The following is a 17,951-nucleotide window of genomic DNA, read 5'->3' on the forward strand; positions in this document are numbered from 1 at the left end:
CTGTTTCGCGGCACCACAGTTACCGCACTATACCCTCGGACAGCTATTTCAAAAGACGTGAAGAGCTCGTGTGCACTGCTTTGGTGGGTGCTCTAGATTCTCAAGCGTACGTTCGCCTATAGTTTTGACTGCATAGCCGCAGAATGTTGTACGCACGTATTGTGCGCTAACTCTGTCTTAGCGTAACTGCAGTTAAGTGTGCCCGTGTAACAAGGGTATTATTGGAGGAGCCCAGACACGCAAGATTGAATTTTTGGTATTTTGTGGCGCAAAGGGCAACAAAGGTCAGAATGCGCCGAAGAAATGCAACAAGGACGACGGTAACAAATGGTTCTATTTTCGATATAGCATCTTAGTTGAGAAAACAGCCTTCTCTCTACTCCCTCGACAATGCATGAATATATATATATATATATATATATATATATATATATATATATATATATATATATATATAAGGGCCTTTACTTCACCGACGTTTCGAGGAGTTTTTTTTCGGCGTCCGAAGTGGACGGTTGCTGCTGAGCTGCGTCCGCTGTCGTGTCGAAGCACGCTGTGTTGTTCCTGCTGTCACATCTAACGCCGAAAACCTCGCCGGTACGAGCGTTGAACTTCAGCCTTTTTTCTGGGGCCTTCTGGAAGACGCCGAACATCGCCCGGTCTACCGCAAGCAAGCGCCGCGGGGGGCTCGTGCAGAGCCAACCTCAGCCCCTTGCCGAGGACGGAATGTCTGCTGGCCAACCTTCATCCCAAGTTGACAGGCCCACCTACCACCTGGAGCCGGAGCACGTGCCGTCGGGGACTCGTCCACCTCCCCGACAAACTCATGAGGTAGCCGAATCTTCGGAGGACGACTCTACCATCAAGGAAGGCATCTCCGATATGGACGACTCTGAAGGGTCCCAAGACTGGACCGAATCGCGAGGCAAAAAGCGCCGACGGAAAAGTGGTGGCTCGGGCACGTCCGGGACTACTAGCCACAGGCTACTTAAAGAGGGGTTCACCGTCTTGTTCGCCCCCACCAACTCCGACTCGGTTGCGTCGCTCAGTCCATCAAAGCTTACAGAATACGTCGAATGTGCTGCGCCAGGTGCCGTCAAAGAAGTCCGCGTCAACAAGGCAAGGAACTTAATCGCGGTCGAAGCACGGACACCCAAGCTCAAGGGAGTACTCCTGGACCTCAAGGTACTCTGCACCATTCCTGTCCGAGCATTCCTCCCCAGTCCCCCGAACACTTGCATCGGGCTTATCAAGGACGTGGAACTCGGCCTTTCCGACGCTGACATCCGGAACCAAATACGGGCTCCAGTCAAGATCTGGGACGTGCGGCGACTTGGGGAAAAGTCTGAACTCGTGAACATTGTATTCCTCGGGGAGACGCGGCCCGACTCCCTCCACTACAGACTAGTTCGAACTCCGGTCCTGCCTTTCAAGGTAAAAGCCCTGCAGTGTCGGCAGTGCCTCCGTTACGGCCAAATATCCGCGGTCTGCAATCGTCCCCAGGCATGCGCACGATGCGGCGCCTCACACGACGGCGGGTGCGAATCACCCGAACCAAAGTGCATCAACTGTCGTCAGAGACATGAGGCCACGTCCTCGTTCTGCCCAACCCGACGTCGAGAGGTCGCCATCTCGCGTTACCGCTCAGAAAACAACGCAACGTTCCGGGATGCTCGCGAAGCACTCCGCAACTCCTCGGCAGCCAAGTCAGACAAGAATTCACGCAGTGAGCAGGGTAGCACCCCCTCAGACAAGAAAGTACCCCAAGACGCGCGTCCTTCCCCGACCGACACTCATGCACCGGCGGTGTCATCCCCTACCTGCCAAGAAACCGATGCCACTCCCGGCACCAGCCTCTAAGCCTCCAGCACCACGGTAAAACAGACCTGGGCAGAAACTGTCAAAAGCTCGAAACCATCCAAAGGCCGCGACACCCAAGCTTCTCGGCAAGGCGCACCTGTGCCGCCATCTCCAGGCCACACGGAAGCCGCCGCCCCCTTCTCGCCGCATCCCTTCAAGTGCATTGTAACCATGATTTTTGGCGCCGTGCGTGACCTAATCCACATCCTGCCGACATCCTCGTTCCGTAAGTTCCTGGAAGCCGTCCTAGCGCTCGAGGGCATCATAGGGGCGCTGCTCTGAAGCTCGACCGGCAGTCGAGCTGCAAAGCAGCGCCCCGCTGATGCCTCCCTCAGTGCATCAGTCCCCTGCTAGAGGGCGACGACAGACCCCTGTGGCTCTACAGTGGAACTGTGCAGGTCTGCTGACCAGACTGGCAGAGTTGTCCCTCTACCTTCAACAATGGAAGATACCCATTTTAGCTCTTTGCGAAGCTGGTCTCCCAGGAAATTGCAGCATCCCTGGGTATTTTGCTTATAAAACCCTTCCATACCAAGCTTTCCAAACGGCAACGCTGCAATTTATATCCAAAAAGCTATCCCTCACCATGTCGTGAACGTCTCTGACCTCTGCACTGTTAACCGGGACCTCGTTGCGGTGCGTGCTGAGATCGCCGGGCGGCGCCTCACTATTACCTCAATTTATGTCCGCCCAGGAGGGGGCACTGCGGAGGTCGCCGGCTTGGTGGATTCCCTGCGCACCAGGATCACCGATGCGGTTGTGATCTGTGGGGACTGGAACGCTCATCATGCTCTATGGGGTGACACCAGAGAGGATGCAAGGGGCAGGATGCTGGCAGAACAGTTTGGGGAACACAACCTTGTTGTGGCCAACGACGGCTCCCCGACTTTTTTCCGGCCACCCTGCAATTTCAGTGCCATCGACGTCACAGCCCATTCACCGGAGATCCCACTGTCTTGGCGGGTTGCAGCCGACACCATGGGCAGTCATCACTTCCCAGTCTTCATCGACATCATAGGCCTACAACGTCCTGGGGTCCACGAGGTCTCCGTCATTCACTGGGACCGGTTCCGAGACAACCTAGGGCGATCTACACGACCCCTCCTGGAGGCCATCAGCGACGCGGCGAAAGAAGCCACAATCAAGGCAACCGTACCTACATCCTTCCCTGCACCCGACCTGACCCTACTAAACCTTTGTGCAGCGAGACGGAGGGCCCAGAGACTTCTGCAACGTAAGGGTAGCGTGACCTTTAAGACCCTCTTAAACAGGATTGACGCTGCCCTACGACGCTATGCCAAAAAATACTGCAAGCGGCAGTGGGATTTGATCTGCTCTTCGGTGGATGCAACCACACCAGCCCGTCGTATCTGGAGGCTTATGGACAGTCTGTCCGGGAAAAGAATGTACAGCCTCCCATTCGCTTCTCTGGCCCTATGCACGGGAAAGCTACAAGCGGCCCTGGCCGAAGACTTTGCCACTCTCTATGCCGCGGCCGTTTCCCAGCCAAAGCCGCGCTGCCATGCGGATAAAGCACCTTTCTGCATGGATGCCCCTTTTACGGAATCCGAACTGAGATCCGCACTGAGAGCCTCCAAGCGACGAGGGGCACCGGGACCAGACGGGGTCACGACGCAAATGTTACAGAACCTGCCAGATTCACGTTTACAGGAACTTCGTTCGTCGTTTAATGATATCTGGGCCTCATCAGAATTTCCAGCGGTTTGGCGACTGGCATGGTGGTCCCTGTACTCAAGAGTGGCAAACCAGCAGGAGACTTATCGTCCTACCGGCCGGTGTCCCTCACCTCATGCGTTGCCAAGCTCTTCGAGCGGCTGGTACACGCCCGCTTGATCTGGTGGCTGGAGGAACACAACCTACTCCCGTCAAATATAACTGGGTTCAGGTCCCGTTTCTCCGCACAAGACAGCATCCTGGTCATTGTCAGTGCAGTGCAGCATGCAGCAGCTAGCCGTAAGTCTACCGTGGCGGCATTCTTTGATATTCAGGCTGCATTCGACAATGTGGAACCGGCATCAGTCCTGGCCCAACTAACCTCTTGGTTAAACATTTCGACAAAAACCCCGAGACTGGGACAAAAAGGGGACGGACAAACACAGTCTCTCTTGAGACTTTGTGTTTGTCCGCCCCCTTTTTGTCCCAGTCTCGGGGTTTTTGTCGAAATGTTTAACCACCACCAGCTCGTTTGCGCCCTTACCTTTTGTTCACTAACCTCTTGGGGTGTCACGGGAAAAGTTCAGGGCTTCCTCGAGGGTTTCCTTTCGAACAGACCAATCCAAGTCAAACTGGGCAACACACTCAGCCAGTCAAGACCGGTGCAACGCGGTCTACCCCCGTAGCAGCGTCCTGTCGCCTCTACTTTTTAACATCGCCATTGCGGGCCTCCCAGCCGCTTTTTCCAACTCAGGGATTCCGATTGGATCCCTTGTGACGTCACGAGGGTCCCAGTGACGTCACAAGGGTCACGAGGGTTTCCAGTAACGTCACTCGTGACCCGCGCGTTTCATCATGGGACGTTTCCCATAATGACTTCACACGGGACGTCACGACGATCATGAGGGCTAGAAGAACGTCATGAAGGTCACCCGTGAAGGTCACGACGAAGGTCAAAACGAAGGTCACGAACTTCACGAGTGACGTCAGGAGGGTCACTAGGGTAACGAGTGACGTCACGTGGGTCACGGGTGACGTCACAAGGAGGGAGCGAGGGAGGACGAGGAGGAGGGGAAGAGGTAAATGGAGGAGGGGGAGAGCGAGGAGGAGGGGAGGAGGACAAGGAGAGGAGGAGGAGAGGAGGGAGGAAGAGGGGAATACCCTCCTCTCCGTTCTCTTCCCTCCTCCTCCTCAAGAGCTGCACTCTAATTCGGCATTACAGGAAGTTGTAGATGTCTCATTTTTTTCTTAGAGATCTTTACCTCGGTCCGAGTGGTGCATGACTTGCTCCTTGCTGTCTCGTCCCTCTCTCTCTCGCCTTGAAACACTTCGAAGTCACACTCAGTGTCCGAGGCGTCGAGTTTTAAACGCAGCACCAGCGCAACCGGCTCAAGCAAACGAGCCTGAAATTTTTGGCGAACCAGACTATACTTCGTTTCAGCTTACGTCCGAGCGCGGTCGATGTTATGAACCGAAGGGCCAATCAAACAGCGAAGGAGGCACAACGTCATGGTGTACTTTTGTAGTTGACAGGACCAGCCGGTATTCGCCGTTTCTCAGTGCATGCTCCTCCGCCGGCTAGTCAAGCGCAGAGAGCACGCCATGACGTTGCGCTTTTTATTCTGTTTGATTGGCCCTTCGGCTCATAATATCGGCCGCGCTCGGACATAAGGTGAAACAAAGTATAGCGGCTACTTGACAAAAATATAAAGAAAAACGCACCTTCCGTTCGGTCCTGACTCATCAATGCCCAGAGCTCCCAACCGTGCGTGCCCTACGTACCCGTGGTAACGCGGAAACGTTTTATATAGTTTTTTTTTTTTTTTTGAGCCTATCTCCAAAATGGTCAGCTGATAACCTCCGCCAAGGGTTAAACTAGCCACTCAGAACTGGATTCTGCGGGGATCGACTTGTGGTAAGCGGACTGAATGGAACTCGGCACTCTGGGAACATTTAGTGACTCCAATCAAAACCTTACATTACACCACACTTGAACGATGTCTGCTACTAACAATCAACTTACTTGTAAGTGATTACCCTTTGAAGGAACGTTGTAAGCATTTTAATATATTTATTAGGTAGTAATAAAAAGTGTAATCTGATTACCTTTGAAAGTACTGAAATTATACTTGTAAGCAATATTCATTATTGCTTGCCCTCCCTTACCTATTGTCGCCCTTTGGTTTTACAACTTTTCTACCAAGAAATCCTCGAACCAATTAATTCTCCGAAGTGGAGGTTGGCTTATCAACATTTGTGGGCTAAGAAGATAACTAGTCTATACCTTGGTGAATCTAATCCAACAATGAGCAGTACGCAAGTCCTGTTTTCAAGCCGGCAGAAAAATTCTGTGTCGTTTTGAAAAACTGAAATCGGAAAACTAACGGTCACTTTTTCAAGTAATGTCCAATTACTTTTCTTCTCAAGTAATCAGGTAATTTAGTTGAATACTTTGGAACCCAGAGTAATTGCGATTGTAATCAATTACTTTTTTTTAGTAACATGTGCGAGACAGCACTACACCAATGCGGTGAGAAACTGGGGGAGAGGACGAAACGAGAGGGCACGTCAGAACGCTAAGCTCTGATTGGAACGATTAATGGGTAGACGTAAAGCTCTTTGCCTCCACTGCACTCGTCGAACGCGTTCGAATGCCTAAAGCAAACCTCGGACGCCGGTGTTCCGCATACTAATGCGTTCGAAAACCTAATTTGAGACAAAGGCAGCTTAGCTTGAGGACTACACACTAATCATTCGAGCCATAGCTCGGAGTTCTGATGTTAACTCGCGCCTCTTGTCTCCTTCTCTCTTTCAGTTCCTCGGTGCATACCCTTCGACCAGATAACTTACAGGCCCGTTCGACGGGAATCTTTTTATCGCGGTTATCTGAGGAAATTGACACTGACCTATCTGAAACAACAAATCATTTCTATAAAAACTGTGCATTTTTCCTCTCTTTTCGCCCTGTTTTCTCAAAAGCTCGGTAGCGACTAGTCCCATAAACGAAAACCCAGATATCTCTTGGCTTTCCTGTAACCCTTCACCCCGAACACAAACAAACAAACATCTATCTGTGTGCTCGAGTGCGGGTATCTTTACAGCAACTGTCAATGTAGTAGTATTTGCTGCGGATTGCGTACCCTGCGCAGCACATATTGCCGCGCGCAGGGCCGGGCAAGCAACGCTCGGTCACTGAATTCTAGAAGATTCGTGTTTATTCTTACTCGGGACGTAACTTCTGTCATTTTGTCCTACTTTCTTGCTCTCGAAAGTGCCTACCTGCTCATTCTCACCCCGAACGCTCGTCGTTCGATCCTTCCACCGAATTTTCAAGCTGTTGAAGCACATTAGATAAGGAGGCGCGCGACCTTGTCGAGTCAGTCTCGCTCTCGCTTGCTGTTTCTTCCTGCTGTTTCGACGCTCGTTTTTTTTTTATTTTGTTTAGCCCAAGCAATACATTTTGTATAGAAAATTTAATCCACAGTAATCGGATTTATCACCTCAAACATATGTTCAACCTTTGAAGACATTTTTAGCTGGAATAATTTACCGAAGTAGGCATCGTCAAACTCCAGGTCAAAGCTGAACCACTTGCAAGCTTGGAGCGGAAGCGACCGAACGCAGAACAGAAAACAAGCCAAAAGCCAAACGCAGACCCCAAATGCCAGCGAAATACCAGAGTTTGTTCTTTCCAAATGCAAACGCCTTTCGTCAAAAAAATAAGTGTAACTTTAAGCTCACCCACTTATTCTCTATACTCCTCTTTACCTCAAGAGCCGTAGAAAAAAAAGTCCGGCTCCTTGCGGAGCATTACTAATTTCCTCCTTCACGTAGAGAATTAAGATATATGTAGGTGCGTTTTAGTTTAGATATATGCTATCAAGACGTACACGGTTCAAACACCAAAGGCATTGCTTCTTCCACCTACAACCTTGTAAAAACTACTTCTCACGGCATATGAACATTGTGAAAAAATTCATTTTTGAGGTGAAAACGAGTAAAGTTGTCCTAAAATCGCCTAGCACGCTTCGAGCTCCCCGTCAAAATTAATGCTTCAAACTGACTTGTCATACGGAGGACTGTAGCCCGGCTCAAACTTTCCTTTGTAATCGTCAGTGGATGCGCAAAGATACCTCAGGACAGAAACATACCTTTTTCAAAAAGTGCAAACACTCGGTGCACGCACCCAAAGACAATCATCGAATGTCACTCACGGGTAGACTCATTTAAATACTCCTTTTTTAGAGCGCAGCTCTTAGGCGCCCGTTTCCGGCTTGAACGGCGTCGGCGTCGGCGTCGGAGTAACCGTGAGGTCACGTGACCCCTCCCCCTATGAGGTCACGTGACTCCTCCTCCCAGGTCACGTGAACCCTCCCCCGAGAACACATGACCCTCAGTACCCTCTCCTCCTCCTCCTCAAGAGCTGCGCTCTAATTCGGCGTTACAGGGAGTTGTAAACGGCTTTCATTCCTTTTTGCGTACAATATTCGACTGGAATTAGTTACCGAGATGTGTTGTTGAGTGTGAAACTGTTTGTTTGTTCCTTTACTAGCTCTTAAAGATTGTGCAAATATATTGGTGCTTTTTGTTTTGTTGCTGATATATAACTGCCGCCATTTTTGTTCTGTCTGGTTTTCAGAAATGTTACATGGTGATTTTTGAAACTTGTATTTCATTACACATAAACGCGAATCAGTGTTCATAGAAATGAATGGAACGTTTTTGGTGGCCTCATTTGTTCTTATTGTTTTTAATTTGATTGGGATGTGTTTTTTAATTATGCCAATCCTATTATATTCTTTCTAGTGAATAATAGTGCCTGTAAATGAATAAATAAAAAGATACAGTATGTTCCAGGTAAAAAAAGTCAGTACAACCTTCTTCGAAACATCTCTCCACTCTTCCCAGTTTAGCGGAGTTTCGAAACTGCTCTAGGAGCAACGCACATTATATTCTTCTTATAGAATTTTTTTTTGTACTGAGGATTCTCCTCGCGCTTGGCCCGTGGGCGACACAGTACTCACTCTTGCCCGTTGGTTAGCGAGAGAGGCTGCTGTCCTGGAGTCCATATCTTCCTTGAGCGTGAATTGCCAAACAGTCAAGCTCACCTCAACAAGTCTGGCAACCTGATCTACTTTTACGTCGGCTGCCAGGGGCCTTCAATGCCCGACTACATTCAAAGGTACCCGAATCGTGACGAAGTATTTTACGAATTTATTGAGGAACGCTCCTCGGGTGAAGCCTGTTGCAAAACTAAAGCACGGCACGTGCTATGTCTACGACGCATGGTGAGCCCTACTTGTTCCTCGTTCCCTTCGGTAACCATTATGTTGCACATCCTCTTCTTAATTCAAAGTAATCTTCGATTACGGAAACTAAGGCGCTTGTTCAAGGCCGTAAAGGTCACCGCAGAATGTGATTTTTAAAAAGGTCCTCACAAGTTGAGCTTCTCATTCTGACCTTATCATTAGTATATTACCAGCTTGGACTCTGCTTTCCCAGGTATCTTTTAAAGTTATTTAACTATTTTTTCAAAGTATTTTGCACTTTACAAAAGACAGTTCGTAATAAATTTTACGTGAGTATAGTGCTTTAAATATTTTCGCAACTATATTTAATATCTTATCTTAAACATTTTTTGTCAAAGATTTGGCACGACACTGGCATCGAGTTGCAATATTACGGGAGTAATTCATACAGCTGTTATAATTTACAACAGCAAAAACTAGTGAGGAACAAATAGCACTTAGAATGGCACAGTGCAGACTTCCATGCACCATCTGCAAGAAGACATATTGCAGGGTTTTTTCGTTTTCTTTTTCGAAAATGAATGCAAAGAATGACTCAACCTTTGGACACTTCTAGGAACAGCACGTCACACAACTTGTTTGTTTTTCACAGCTTGTTTTTTTTTTTTTTTAGAGCATTGTTCCTAAACATTCCATTGTCAGCCGGCTTTCGTTATTTATATATATATTTATTTAGTTATTTTGATGATGCTGGCGGACAACTTTTGAAGGTCATGGCATGCTTTAGGCATGAAAATGTCACCAAAGCGAATAATTGTTGCAGCTTTGTTCATGCGACCAAACGCGATGAAATGCGGTAGGTTTACAGAAACATGGTTAGCGAAAACAATTAAGAAAGAAAATAGTACGGTGATGAAATAATTGCAATATGCCGTACACAGATAAGGACGACGTCTGAGACGACGTCCAGTACGGCGTCAAGGACGGTGTCTAGGACGACGTCGAGGACAATTTCTAGGACGTTTTATGAGAAGATCCTTTCATAGAACGTCAGTTGTAAGTAGCGCTCTGTCCAGTCTACTCCTTCCTGTGTTCGTCCATTGCACTAATTATAGGTACTATGTTTAACCAATTAGGCCATCAAATTAATTTGTGAAAGCAATATTACATGAGCTTCCAACACCGAGTCTAATGCTGAGCAAGTCGCACTTTCGAATCATGACGATTCGCAGTTGCGTCTGCTTTGCACTAAGCACCAAGATGGCGGCGACCACATCAGTACTTGGGAACAGTGTGCCGATACACTAAGCGTAGCTAATTTAGTGGCTCTAGTTGGGACTATAAAGCTACCGCTCTATTATATACACACAAACATTGAGTAAAAAATAAGTAAACAGTTTAGTCTTCGGAGTCCAATCTAACAAAGAAAAGCTAATCAATTGCACTAGAAAATGCAGCAAAAGAGGCAATACCTGTCACGCTGCGGGGCAAAGCGTTTCACTCGCAAACGGTTCGCGGAAAAAAGGAATATTTTCAAACATATTTTTTGCAACGAAACTCACGAATCAATTTCTTTTATGTTTGTCTTGTTTCACGGCTCACGTTATACTGAGTATTCATTAAAATTTAAACAAGTTTTGTTATGTATTAGGCTATGTAAAACTTTTAACCACTCTACTTTCCTTGACCTTGACAACTCAGGCAGTCCAGACGCAGCATACGATGAAACATGTGATTCTTTCCCATGGAAAGTATGAATAAACCTAAGAGATTTTTTAGCCCCCTCCAACTGGTATATCTATGGTTGTGAATGAAGGTCCCGTAAAATGTCAGCATATTCTAGTAAAGAACGAATTAGGAATATATATGCCCTTAGCAATTTGTTTCAGGAGTGCAGTGTATCATGGTCCTTCTCAACGGCCACAGCCACTACAGCTTCACACACGCTTTGGCATTAACCTGTCCAATTTGAAAGCTATGTCCAATATGTCCAATACTTAAAAGGTTAAAACAGCGCAAAAGACAACGGACAGGGTATAGGACACAGACTGTGTCCTTCTTTACCCGGTCTGTGTCATTCTTTACCCTGTCCGTTGTCTTTTGCGCTGTTTTAAACTTTTAAGTATGTCACACCAACTCGCCCAGGTTTCAACCTTAGCAACATTTATGTCCAATACACACGATGTTTTTTAGGCTTTAGTTTTGTTTTTAAGAAAGCGTGCAAACTACACTAAAGCGGTTTGTGCAAGGGAGCTATACAGTTAAGGGGACATAAAATAACCGGCTAATTGTCACGATAAGGTATTTCCTTGTACCTAGAAGGTACAGGGAAATACCTTACTTGGGAATACATCTTACTCCGCAAAAATCCAATGGAATTAGCGCCGACCGCCTATGTGTGGTTGGAATGTCCAGACGTGCGCAGCACCTGGGTTCTCCACTTTGAACTGGAAAGGGCGGTTGCCGCCATCTATCGTCGTGGAAACCCGTCGAGACAGCGGAGGCGGCCGTCTCTGCTGTCTAGGCGAATCCGGTGTTTCGGTGCGTCGGCAGCAGCCCTATCTCGGCGCAGCGCGAAAAGGTCGACAGCGCGATGCGCACGAGTTCTTTCACACAAAAAGTTTCCAAATCGCTCAAGAGAGGATTCGCTGCTAAAGGCACGCTGTCTAATGCAAATGAGCGAAGTACAGTATGCTCTTTGTAAAATAATTTTTGTCACGCAGCATCCCCCCCCCCCCCCCCCCCTTTCCCCAGCGCTTGGCTCCGGGGGTGACGAAGTATTCCCTCTTGCTTATTGATCAGCGACAAAGACTGCTGTCCACGAGTCAATATTTTTCCTGATATACTTTTGCGTCGGCTGTCAAAGACCTGCAAAGCCGGACTACATGTCGGGATACCCGAATCGTGACGGGGTTTGTTACAAATTTATTGTGGAACGCGCCTTGGGTCCAGCCCGCTGCGAAACTAAAGCACGGCACGTGCTATGTCTACTTCACGTAGTGAGTAACATTTGTTTCTCGTTTCTTCCGGCGACCATTATGCTGCACATTCCGTTGTTATTATAATGTAAACTTCGATTGCATAAACTAAAGCGCTTCTTCAAAACCGTAAATATCACCGAAGCATGTGATTTTCAACAAAGTCATGGGCAGTTGGGCTCCCCATTTTGACTTTATCATTCGTATATCACCAGCTCGGACTTGACTTGCCCAAGTATCTTTTAAAGTAATTCAAATACTTTTTTGTACTCTACTAAAGACAGTTCGTAGAAAAAGTAACTTCAATATACCGCTTTAAATATTTTCAAAACTGTGTTCAGTACTTCATCTTAAATATTTGTGTCAAATATCTGGCACAACGCTGGTATTGAGCAGAAATATTACAAGAAAAGCCTATGGATCTGTTATAATTCACAACAGCAGAAACTAGAATGGAGCAATAAGTACTTTGAATAGCACTGCGCAGACTTCTATGCACCATTCGTAGGAAAAGGAGATATAGCGGGTCTTTTTTTTATTTTTGCACAATGGATGCAGGGAATGACTCAACCTTTGGTCAGATCTGCAGCAACAGCACGTCATAGGACTTCTTTTTCCTCGTTTTTTCAGATCATTGTTTATACGTATTTCATTGTCAGCCGGCTCCCGTTATCAATATAGAGGGTGTTCATTTATCTATTTATTTAATGAAATACCTTAAAGGTCCTTCTGGGAAGGACATTACATAAGGGGGGATAAGTACATCATATATGAAACACACAAGGATAATAAAATAAAAACATGCACAGCAGTGCAAACATATAAAATATCGTAAATCAAGCAACAAAAAATAAAAGCTTCCACAGTATTGCCAACATACAAGAAATCGTGTCATACAATACCTAAATGGCTGCTGACAAGAGAACGAAAGATATCAGGGTTAATCTCGGTGACGATGTGCTCTGTTAGATCATTTCACCACACTGCTGTTTTGGGAAAGAAGGAATACAAAAAAAGAGGAACTGCGGCACGAGAAACGGTCAATCTTACATGGCTGATTAAGACGAGGTGTAACGAAATGTGACTGTGTTAGGGTACCTTGGCTTAGAGATGGTGCATAGTAAATGCGATGAAAAAGGCATAAGCAAGAAAGCTTGCGTCTTAAGGCCAGTTCTGGAATGTCGGCTTTCCGTTTTAATAAGGGGACACTGGAATGTCGAAAATAATCAGAAAAAATAAAGCGCGCGACACGGTTTTGAAAGGCTTCTATTCCAATGAACAAATATGCTTGGTGAGGATCCCAGAAGCTCGATTCGTACTAAAGTTTCGGCCGAATCAATGAAAGGTATGCAGTTTTCTTTAAGTGAGGAGGAGCACAACGAAGTGTGTGCTTTAATTAGCCCAAAGAACGATTGCACGATGATAACAGTGACCGAATAGGTACCTTCCAGGAGAGATGCGAGTCGACGTGAACACCCAAGTATTTATAAGAGGAAACAGACTCAACAACGTTAAAATCAATAAAATAGTTATGCGCAAAAAAGGTCTCTTTCCTAACAAATGAGATGAGTTTGCATTTAGAAGGGTTAAGCTTCATGAGCCAAGTAGAGCACCACAATGATAGTAGTGAGGTCATGTTGCAGTTTCATGCTATCTTCTTCGTTAGAAATTTGCCTATATACAACGCAGTCGTCTGCAAAAATACGGATGCGGGAGGAAATACATGAAGGTAAGTCATTGATATATATTAAGAAAAGCAAGGGTCCAATGACGGGGCCTTGAGGAACACCCGAAGACACAGGAATATGAGAGTTCACGACCGGGTACTGACTTTGGTCAGAAAGCCAATCTTTGATCTATAGGATGATCTTATTATCTAATTTTAGATGGGTAAGTTTTTGCAACAGACGCTTCTGTGAAACCCGGTCGAACGCTTTGTGAAATCAAGAAAAATAAGATCAATTTGGGAACCGAAGTCAGTGGAAAGGTGGATATCATTAATAAATCCTGCGAGTTGTGTCTCGCAGGAATGACCCTTCCGGAACCCATGCTGGTAATTAAAAATTAAAAAGCGAATGATGTTCGAATGTAATAAATGTTCGAAAATGAGTGAAGCTATGCTCGTAATGGATATGGGCCGATAGTTTAAGGGGGAGCCGCGTTCGCCTGATTTAAATAACGGGATAATTTTACCGGTTTTCAGTCACTAGGAACTGAATGAGAAAGCAAAGATTGTGAAACAATTGCGGACAATACGACACTGGAAATTGATTTAGTATTCATTAAGACCTTCGAATTAATTTCGTCTTCACCACTCGAAGAAGGAACCTTCAAGTTATCAATTAGTTTTACAACACCAGATGAATTAATCGTTACACTTTCCATTTGACCATGTTCAAAAATGTATCCAAAATAGGCAGGGCTGTATTCTCATAATAAAATACTGCAGAAAAAGCAGAATTCAAAACACGAGCACTTTCGAGGTCAGATAGTGAATTTCCTCGTATATCAATAAGATTTAATGCATCAGCCGATTTAGGATTTATTACTGTCCAAAAAGTTTTTTTTTAGGGTTTCTACGCAACACATTGGGGAGAGCGATTTGGTAGTAAGAATTTCTAGTTAGAGCAACTTTTTGCTTATATTCTGTTTCGCACTCATGGTATGCATGCCAGTCGGAGGGACTGTCACGACACCTGGTACGCCTGAATAGACGTTTTTTTTATTTCCTAGGCGCCTCAGGTTTGCATCACACCACGGAGAAACATTTGACGTCTTAATGAAAGTAAGAGGAATATGCTTATCAATAAGATATTTCACTTTATTTTTATATAGCTCCCAGTTTTGCTCAACTGTGCGGCTTTCAAAGTTATGCAAGAAAACATGTCCATAAAAAATGCTAATTCGCTGTTTATTGCATCGTAGTTAGCCCGGCCATATCTTCTAATAGGTTTACGAATGGTTTCCTTTCTTGTTACTGGCAGAATGATTTGCGCAAACAGGGCGTTGTGATCAGATAACCCTGGAAGGGCAGTAATTGGATGAAACAAGTCGGGTTGTGTAGTCAAGATGAGGTCAAGAATATTTAAGGTCGAAGGAATGGAGCGTGTAGGTATTGTTACAAGCTGCGAGAGGTTGAAGTCAAGGCAAGCTTCGATGAAACTTCCACACTCAGCAATGTTACCCTGACAAGAAGGCTGACTTTGAGACCAATCTACAGAAGGATAATTAAAATCAGCGAAAATTATAAAGCGGCAGCCAGAAAACCGTAATGACAAATCCCAAAGTATATCATAAAAAGCTGAAACAAAGCAAAATTTATAATCAGGGGGTCTGTAAGAGACCCCAAACACAACAGAAGCATATTTTGTTTTTAAAGAAAACCATGCACATTCTAAACACGTGTCAACGCAAATACTTGTACAAACTATACTTTTCCTGACAGCAAGCATAACCCCCCCTCCTCTGTGTTGTTGTCTATCCTGAGGAAATATAGTAAACGATTACACGCACTCAAAAATAATCGACTCATCCACCTCATCATTCAACCAGGTTTCCGTGAGAGCAGTGACATCAGCCGAGCAAGATTCAATCAAAATGAGATGTCGTCTTGCTTTTATAACACACTCCGAATGCTGGTATACAAAACCATTCAGATTTATTTCAGCAGAACGCGAAGTGGACGCGGGTACATCAAGGATTACGACACGGCATATTGACACATGCAGGGGAACTGGGGAAAACAGTTTTCGATAACGAATTGTTGACATGTCATTCATCTACATCAGTGGCGTTTACTAGTGGGACTGCAGATTGGAGGGCACTGTCCCAGACATATGCTGCGTCATTCAGAAAAAGTGTGTCAAAACGCAAGCATACTTTGTCCCCAGCATTCACGACAGTTTCAGAAAGTTTAAGCAGAAGTTTCTACTCTGAGTAGTCGTTGCTAACACTAAATTCAGTGCCTTTTAGTTTAAATCTGTTTGAAAGAACACTTCCACATTTCTTTTTCATTCAAGAATTTGGCTGGTATTGGCCTGTGCTTATCACTTGATAAACGACCTAGTCGACGTGCTCTGGAGATGCTTTCCACTTCCAATTAGAAACTTGCTGAGCGTCATCGAAAACCACTAAGTCAGTCATTTTCAGAAAGACTTTGAGCATGTGAGAAGCGTAGTTGTGCACTAAAGTTACCACTCGTGGAGCAGGAGCAAGGCTTCCGGTGCGATGACGTGCCCGCACGGTTTTTCCGTCTCTTATCATAGACCCCATCCTTGTGCTTGTAGCACGTGTGGTACATTTAGCGCACTACTGCGCTTCCCACGCGGTCAAATTCTTTCTAAAAATTACTTATTCAGTGGTTGTCGAAGACGCTCAGCATGTTTCTGACTGAAACATAATGTCTATTTTCACTAACTTAAAAGTTAATTCAGAGATTTTAGTTAATTTTTTTTACTTATCGTGACGACTGGCCGTATAACTAACCGGCACAAAACGCATCAATGTAGCTTTCACGAACTTTTTTTTTTTTTTTTTACATATCTGATAAGCTTAGAAAAGAAACACCCTGTAAATAGGTGGCACGAGCGTACCTTCCGCTGTAAAACGAGCCGGAAAAATCGACGCCTGCTCATAGAAAGGTGAAACTTTCACCGAACGTGCACTGAGCGGTTGAATTTTGGGGCGCTGAGGTTACCGTGTGAAACTTCAAGGCGCAGTTATCTTTCTGTAAAAATGGAGAGCAATAAACTTGCGAAAGTCAACGTTGGGCACGTTCGCGGATGACGACGTCACCGTTTACTTGTGGCGCCATCTTCCGATATGCGCAGCGAGTAGACGACGCACTCTCTTGCCTGCTTGTTAGGCCTATCGGGAGATAGCGCAGGTAGCGTCGCTAACTCGGTCGTCCGCGAACGCGCCTAACGTTGACATTGGCAAGTTTGTTGCTCCCAATTTTTACTTTTTTTACAGGAAGAAAACTAGACCTTTCAATTTCATCCGATGAAACTGGTCTGCTCAGTGCACATTAGGTGAAAGCTTTAGCATTTTATCTGCAGGCGAATATTTTCGCGGCCGGTTTCACAGCGGAAGGTAGGCTAACTTCAACAACAGTACTTCTTTTATGGGATATCCACACGAAGGAGAAATCCGCTCCTTTCCTCCGCGGAGCGCGCATCACGTGAGACATACGTCATCCCTTTTTGACGCCTCGCGGTGCCGTTCTCCCGTTCCCCTCCGTGGCGGAGGCGCGGAGGCTTCGTTCTGTCAGCACGAAAGCTCAGCAGGTGCACGCGGCGGAGCTGGGGACGGAGTTTCCCGGGTTGTTGACGTCACGACATCCGTCCGCGGAGTTCTTCGTGTGGATACCCCATTAAAGGGGTATCCACACGAAGGAGAAATGCGCACCTTTCCTCCGCAGAGCGCGCATCACGTGAGACATACGTCATCCCTTTTTGACGCTTCGCGGCGCGTTCTACTCCGTGGCGGAGGCGCGGAGGCTTTGTGCCGACAGCACGAAAGCTCCGCAAGTGCACGCGGCGGAGCCGGGGACGGAGTTTCCCGGGATGTTGACGTCACGACATCCGTCCGCGGAGTTCTCCTTCGTGTGGATACCCCTTAAAGAGGTATCCACACGAAGGAGAAATCCGCCACTTTCCTCCGCGGAGCGCGCATCACGTGAGACATACGTCATCCCTTTTTGACGCCTCGCGGCGCGTTCTCCGCCGTGGCGGAGGCGCGGAGGCTTTGTGCTGACAGCACGAAGCCTCCGCGCCTCCGTTACGGAAGGAGAACGGGAGAACGGCGCCACGAGGCGTCAAAAAGGGATGACGTATGTCTCACGTGATGCGCGCTCCGCGGAGGAAAGGAGCGGAATTCTCCTTCGTGTGGATACCCCTTAAGGGGGTGAGAGTTACCGCTCATTCACACTGGAAGCGGATCCGCGTTCGCAAAGCGGTTGCGAACGCGGTTGTATAAAGATCCAGTACAATTGCACGCGCACTTGATGTCATCGCGTGCGCGTGCAATTGCACTGGACCTTTATACAACCGCGTTCGCAACCGCTTTGCGAACGCGGATCCGCTTCCCGTGTGAATGAGCGGTTAGACGAGTGCCGTCTTTGCCATGTATATTTATTAGGCTCGGAGAAGCCTGGCAAAGCTCATGCTGGTGATATTACCACGCGCTTCGC

At 46.6% G+C, this 17,951-nt stretch overlaps 1 pseudogene; it reads left to right on the forward strand.

The window, feature by feature from the left end:
• Positions 1-726: 726 nt before the first annotated feature.
• LOC121833425 lies at positions 727-2,142 on the forward strand (annotated as a pseudogene).
• Positions 2,143-17,951: the final 15,809 nt, after the last annotated feature.

The sequence above is a fragment of the Ixodes scapularis genome, unplaced genomic scaffold, assembly GCF_016920785.2.
Source record: "Ixodes scapularis isolate PalLabHiFi unplaced genomic scaffold, ASM1692078v2 PGA_scaffold8__174_contigs__length_109621045, whole genome shotgun sequence".
Lineage (NCBI taxonomy): Eukaryota > Metazoa > Arthropoda > Arachnida > Ixodida > Ixodidae > Ixodes > Ixodes scapularis.